Source organism: Mus pahari, chromosome 16 (genome assembly GCF_900095145.1).
Source record: "Mus pahari chromosome 16, PAHARI_EIJ_v1.1, whole genome shotgun sequence".
NCBI lineage: Eukaryota > Metazoa > Chordata > Mammalia > Rodentia > Muridae > Mus > Mus pahari.
The window spans coordinates 27,452,472-27,459,942 of record NC_034605.1 but is presented as its reverse complement, the minus strand read 5'-3'; the positions used below and the strand labels follow the sequence as shown (position 1 = coordinate 27,459,942).

Genomic DNA, 7,471 nt, shown 5'->3' with positions numbered 1-7,471 from the left:
TGGTTTGGTTTTTCGAGACAGGGTTTCTCTGTGTAGCCCTAGCTGTCCTAGAACTCACTTTGTAGACCAGGCTGGCCTCAAACTCAGAAATCTGCCTGCCTCTGCCTCCCGAGTCCTGGGATTAAAGGCATGGGCCACCACACCCGGCTTTAGTAGTATTTTGTGATATATATATCTTCTGTCTCCTTCCATAGTTCTTCTGTATGCGGTTAAGTTTCAAACCCAGGACAAGCTTCTGAGTTATCTATTTAACACATCAAATCAGACCTGGCCTCCAGGCTCTCTGCATCTGCCAGTCCTTACCTGTGACAGGGCATGGCTGCCACACCCTGCCCTTCACCCGGGACTCTCCAGCCCAGGGACTAGGTTGCCCTTCCCCCACCCCACTCTGAGGCTCTTCTGTGTATAATCCAGACTTTCTGGTTATTTGTCCCTCTTGTACCTTTGGCCTCCTGGCTGCTGTACGTGGTTCCCCTCTCTCCCTTCCCCCTCTCCCACATCATTCAGGGTCATGACCACTAAGGACTCTCCCAGATGTGTCAGATGTCTCCCAGATGTCTCAGGCTATGTCTCCCTTTTATCTATAATAAACTTCCCCCTTCATCATACCTAGAAAGTCATGACCTTTCATTTATCATCTGTTTTGCTAGGCTCTGGGGTTACAGATTCATACATACTGATTTTCCAGGACTTCGTGGTGGAGACCATTCAGGAACTAAAGGCTTGACTAGAGTCAGAAGAAAGGCTGCTTTGGAGGGACTAATTTTTTTCAGTTGCACACCGAAAAACAAATATCCAAATCAAGCATCGAAGGGCAGAGAATACCTTTTCAGAACACATTCCCAGAAACATCAGACACAAAAGTCCTGTGGAGAGAAAAAGCAAAATGGGCTTCAGGACCTGAAAGACCAGTAACACAGGGCTAACAGGCACAGGGGGCTGCCAGGGTAAGAGTTACAGAGAAAAATAAAAGATAATCAGAAGTCAAGTGCATGTCTGTAAACTCTAGAAATGGAGGCAGGAGGATAAGAGGTTTAAGACCAGCCTCAGCTACACAGACAGACTATCTCAAATAGCATAATGCAAGCATAACATTCAAACACCACAGCGGCTCCACAGTGTGCACAGTCACAACTTGTCTGGTAGATCAATCTTAATTTTTAAAAGCAAGCACAATAAAGATACACATTTAATTGAGCACAAGAAAAACTGGGTAGAGGTGAGTAGTTTCGTGTTTGTATCTTTACGACTTATGCATCACAGACAGGCAGTCAGGTATATTTTTCCAACGCATACTTCATTGTTCACACACACACACACACACACACACACACACACACACACACACGGGAAAACAGTTTACAGCAAATGAATCTAACAACCTAACAGTCTCAACCTAAGTGATACCATCGATAATTGGAGACAGAATTCACGCACAGAGGGATGGATGGTGGGCGATGAACCAGCCTGACTCCATCTGAAGGATGGAAGACATTTTGTCACAAGGTCAGACAAGTTCATTTCTGTTTGCTGCAAAAATCAAGTGGACTGTACTTTAATCTGTTTCACCCTATGGAGTTGGACTCATTTCTTGAATATACCCTGATAAAATAAGCTGTTCTACCAAATCATTTTAAAATGTTCAGCCAAGTTTGTACATAACCAAATTTCTTTGGAAATCCCCCAACTTTTGAAAATCCCCCAGTCTTGCAGGTTTTTGGTTTTTATTATTATTATTATTATTATTATTATTATTATTATTATTACTACTATTATTAACCCTTCCGCCTGTGTTCAATGATTTTGTTTTCAACCCCTGCTTTAGAGAGAGAGCCCTGTCTGACAGAAAAAAAAAAAAAAAGTTTGCTTAATTTGACCAAAGAATTTGGGTAACGATCTTTACTCTCTTGTTTGGTGGGATTAACACGGGTAGAGATAAAGAGTCCAATGGCCCAGGGCGCAGCAAACCAATGACTGCACCTCCTGGTGGGAAGGGTAGTGAGCAGGAAGTTGGTTCTGCAGTAGATGTTCCTAGGGAACGTCGTTCTTGAAAGCAATGGAGGCTAACCAGATCGACCTGAGTGCCCAATAATCACCACGGTCAAAGCCGTGCCACAGATAGAAGATCCGGGTGGGTGGTGAGGTCACCAGAAAGGTCCGGCGTTGCTAGAGTATGTACTAAAGTCGTGGGTTGAAGCACGCTGGGCACTACAGCCTGATGAGCTTCCTGGAGCCTTTAGAGTTGCTCCTAATTAGGATTTCTATCCCTGCGATGAAACACTAAGCCTAAAAAGCAAGTTGAGGAGGAAAGGGTTTACACTTCCACATTGTAAGTCCACCATTAAAGGAAGTCAGGACAGGAACTCAAACAGGGCAAGAACCTGCAGTCAGAACTTGATACAGATGACATGAAGGATGATGCTTACTGGCTTGTTCAGTCTGCGGTTTTTTGTTTGTTTGTTTGTTTGTTTGTTTTGTTTTTAGGACCCAGGGCTACCTGTCTAGGGATGGCACCACCTACAAAGGACTGGCCCCTCCCTCATCAATCGCTAACAAGAAAATGCCCTATGGCCGGGCAGTGGTGGCGCATGCTTTTAATCCCAGCACTTGGGAGGCAGAGGCAGGCGAATTTCTTTGTTCGAGGCCAGCCTGGTCTACAGAGTGAGTTCCAGGACAGCCAGGGCTATACAGAGAACCCTGTCTCGGAAAACCGAAAAGAAAAAAAGAAAAAAAAGAAAATGCCTTATGGCCTTGCAATCTTATAGAGACATTTTTTTTTTTTTCAGTTGAGGTTTCCTCCTTTCAGATCACACTTAGTTTATGTCAAGTTGACGTAAGACTAACCTGCACAGAGGTTTGCCCTTTCCTTGCAGGCTTTTTGGTCCCCGATCCTGACTGATGCTGTAGCCGGCTCCTAGGCCTTACCAGTTCTGTTGTCAGTTCGTTCTGATCTTGTGAACCACTCCACTTAGTGTTATTCTTGTTGTGTTCTCTACAAACCCTCTTGTAAAAGAGTAGTCATAGCTGGAACTCGCCCCCCACTTTTCAATGTCAGTAACCACCCAAGAGCAAGAGATAACAGAAATTTCACTGAACGCAAACATGCAGTGCGCTTCTTTTTGTCTACACAGCCTTGAGGAACCAAGGAACTTAGGTAACTCTTCTTCATGGACCTTGACCAAAACACTTGACCCCGACGTGATTTGAACACGCAACCTTCTGATCTGGAGTCAGACGCGCTACCGTTGCGCCACGAGGTCACACTTACAGTCGCTTTTCGGGCTAGTTTAAGTATCCTGAATAACCTTTCTACCCGTGCTGAAATAAGCTTCAAAGTTTGATCCTTTATGCTCTCAAATTTTATAGCGTTATTAAGGCCCTGTGTGACAGAGTAAGGAATTCTGCCTATTTAACCTTAACTTCTAAACACTCCTGCTACTTTCATACAGTCTTCTCATTTGCTAATTTTGTTTCATTTTCAGAAAAACAATAGATGAATGTAGTTTAGATTCCAAGCAAACAGGACCAAGAAACATCTCTTCTACTCCTAGAGCAGACTTTTAGCTTTGCAGTGAGCCACAAGAACTGGCCTGAGAGTGCGACGACCATTTTCTGCCTGGAGGGCCACTATTGGCCCGAAAGCCTCGCCTTCAGGCCATGCTCCACCAGCCTCCTGGCAGTCCCTACACCGGTCGCTCGGTTCACAGCAATGACACAAAAAAAAGCACCCTCGCTAAGATAATCCTGGATTCCGTGGGCCTCACCTGTTACCCCAGAAACAGCGGAACCATGGATCTATTACTGCTGTTGTTACTAGGGTCAGGGGAGGGGAAGGGGTTCTCGGTTTTCTAAAGGATTGTATTTCTAAGCAAAGTAGCCGGCTACTTGAGAGTTTGAGTGCCCAAGAGCCCATTATTCTGAGACAGGGTCTTGCTTCGAATTTGCAGCCATCTTCCTGCCTCGGTGTGACAAATGCTGGGATTCCATACATTATAGAAGCCTCTTACAGCTGAGGATTGAGAAAAAGGACATCTTCCTGCTGTAGAATATGAAGACGGTCAAAAGCGTGTTCTGATCAAATGCCCAGGTGAGCTGGAGGGAAAAGTTTGGGAGTTCCCCCTGTCCCAGCCTATGTTGTGTATTCTTTGATTTCTTTATTTATTTCTCGGTTTTCCATTGGTTTATTTTAGGGAAGGGTTTTGGGTGGTCCAGCTTTGCCTCAAGCTTACAAAGTACCTGAAAATGACCTTAAACCTCCTAATCCTCTTGCTCGAAGCTCCAGACTGTTGGGATTCCAGGTCTGTGCCCTCATGACCAGTTTAAGATTATGCTCCCAAAAAGCAGGGGAAATCTGAGGGAACCTTTTGTTCCTTCTTCTCAAATAAGCCTTCTAGAGCCACCTGGTCAGTTGCTTTCGATTGACTATAGGCAGCCCTGTCGGATGGGACAGGATAGCAGCTGACATAGTTAGACCCAATCACTTTTTCTTGCTCCTCAGACCGTTAGTATCTTCAAAGCCTTTCCCTCAAGTCAGAATGAGACTTGTTTTCTCTCTGCAAGCTGAGGACAGGGTTTCTCTGTATTGCCCTGGCTGTCCTGGAACTCACTCTGTAGACTAGGCTGGCCTGGAACTCAGAAATCCGCCTGCCTCTGCCTCCCAAGTACTGTGAAATGAACTCTTAAAAGGAGTAACAGGCTAGAATCACATAAGCCTTCAGTGTGAAGTTGATCTGGGCTACACAGTGAATTCCAGGATATTCCAATCTACAATGTGACACCCGGGGGGGCAGAAGGAAGTGGGGAAGAGGGAGAGAGACACAACTTCTGACCTTCTAGGATGGGGAAAGACAAAGTAGTCGTCATATAGGGCTGCCAGAACGAATACTATAGGGTGCTGAATTTAAACACAGGAATTTCTTTTTGTTTGTTTTTTACTTTTTAAAAACTATATATATATATATATATATATATATATATATATATATATATATAGTATACTGATATACACACAGTACATACTGAATATATACTATATATGTGTGAGTGTATTTATGCATGCACACATACACACACACACACACACACACACACACATTCTCCTTAAGGATTCTTTCCCTTGGCTTGCAGGCAATGATCTTCTCTATCTATGTGGTCTTCTTTTGTGGACAAGTGTTCTAAACACACTCTTCTTGTAAGAATGTAAGAATTACAGTCCCGTTTTGCCTTATCACCTCTTTACAGGCATCATCTCCCAGTACAGTGACATACAGAAGATCTAGGTTTGGACAAATGAATCTGAGGAATCTGTACAGCACAGTAGAGCACCCGCAGGTCGCCTCAGCGGAGCAAAGTGGGGACACCTTATGAGTGTGGAACTACACGGTGGGGACAGCAGTGGCGGATGGGACCAGCCCGATCGCCTTCACCTTCATCTTCGCTTGAAGCTGAGTCATATCAGGACTAACAGGTCCTGTTGCTCCTCCAACGACCGTCCAGATTATAAAATTTCTGGTCTCTGTTCATGAATCTCTTTTTATACTTTCAGAATTGATGTCTCAGATCTATTTGAGTGGGTCTGTGGCGAGCACAAGGTGAATTCCTGACCTGGAAACATCTGTGTGTACAGCAGTGGCTCCCCTCCTTTAACGCCCTGTGAAGCCCTTGTGCTTGAATGGCCTTTTAGCCTTGCTTCCCATTGAACTATTTTAAAACAACTACAAAAGCATCTATAATTGATGCATCAGATTCCGATATTCAAGAGTTCCTGGTTGGAACTCCATGATATTAAATTTAAACGTATTTCACTAATAAATTCGTGATAACATCAATCACTATCATAAAGCACGAAGAGAAAAGGTTATTTTCCAATAATACACGAGCAGCAGCCCCTCCATGTGGGACCACGTGGCCTAATGGATAAGGCGTCTGACTTCGGATCAGAAGATTGAGGGTTCGAATCCCTTCGTGGTTGGGCTGGCTGTTTTACTTTTCTTAAATTTGACAATAGGTTATCTGACAATTGCTTCCTGATGTATAAAGTTAGTACCGGGTAAACACAGAGAAGACTGAAAAAAGTCTGTATCAGAGCAAAATAGCAAAGCAGAAACTCTGGAAGACTTCTCCAAACTAAGAGACTGAAGTAGCCATTACAGTCGAACAATATGAAGCAATTTAGACCAGACGCAGTTTATAAAAGCAGCTACCAATACTGTAATCCCAATACTCTATACAGACAGAGGCAGGAGCATAACCACAAGTTTAAAGATCACACTGTCTCCACAAGGGGTTTCAGCAAGGACTGCAGAATGAAACATAGTCTCAGAGGGAGTTAAGACAAGGAAGGGGACAAAACATTACTAGATACCTTTAAAGAATTGTTGGGTGGATGGGTGGGTGGGTTGGGGAGCACCCTCATAGAGGCAGGGAGAAGAGGAGATGGGATAGGGGGTTTCCGAAGGGAACCTGGAAAGGGGAAAACATTGAAATGTAAATAAAGAAAATATCCAATTTAAAAAAAAAAAAAAAGAATTGTTACATTGTCTTCAATTGGACAAGGACACAGTGGCTGTATTAACATATGTTCATGTGATACATGTTTATATATTTAATCATACGTCCCCAAATTAATTTAATGTTATTCAGCAAAACATTGAAAAAGTAGATGAAACTAATAAACAGTTACTTGTTGACTGTGGATGATAAATATACAAATAATTCCCTGTTTTCATTACACATTGAAAACATCCTAATAAAAAGTTTGCTGAGTGTTGGTAGCTAAGCCCATACCTGTTATCCCGGCCCTCAGGCTGAGGCGGGGAGATTCCAAGTGGGAGGCCTGTTTGGGCTACAGAGCAAAAGCCTTACTTGGTTTTTTGGGGGGGTTTCTGTTTGTTTGTTTGTTTGTTTGTTTGTTTTGTTTTTGTTTGAATTTAAAAAGGAAAGGAAGGAAGGAAGGAAGGAAGGAAGGAAGGAAGGAAGGAAGGAAGGAAAAGGAAAGGGAAGGGACAGGACAAGACAAGACAAGAAGCTACTCACAAAAAAAAGCCCTAAGCTCTTGAACACAATGTACACATTGGCTGTAAACAGAGCAAGGATCAGGGTGAAGAAAGAAGTGTTTGCTGCATGAGGAAGTGTTGCTGCATGTTTTTCTAGTCTGACAAGTGGTATGTCGGGAGGACAGAAAATACTAGGAGTCATTAAAATTAGCATTTTAGTATTCCATCGAAATATTTTACAGGCAAGACTATCTTTTGTTTCTTTATCTGGCTCTAAATATTTTAACACCAAAAAGAATACTTCTGAGTGAAGTTACAAAATATTTTGATGGTCAAATCCTTTTCATTATGAGGTAATCTGCTCTCATAGAAGGAAGAGCAACAGTATGGTGGACATAATCCACCTTCCACAGTGTCTCCAGTGTGATCTCTCATTGTTGTCTTTGAAAAAGCAATGTCTCATCTAGGCAGAGCTT

At 43.2% G+C, this 7,471-nt stretch overlaps 2 non-coding genes across 2 annotated transcripts; one reads left to right on the top strand and one right to left on the bottom strand.

Annotated features, from left to right (window-relative positions):
- Positions 1–3,188: 3,188 nt before the first annotated feature.
- Positions 3,189–3,260, bottom strand: Trnaw-cca. Its single transcript has one exon. It is a non-coding gene; the product is annotated as a tRNA-Trp (tRNA).
- Positions 3,261–5,898: 2,638 nt separating this feature from the next.
- On the top strand, positions 5,899–5,971 carry Trnar-ucg. Its single transcript has one exon. It is a non-coding gene; the product is annotated as a tRNA-Arg (tRNA).
- Positions 5,972–7,471: the final 1,500 nt, after the last annotated feature.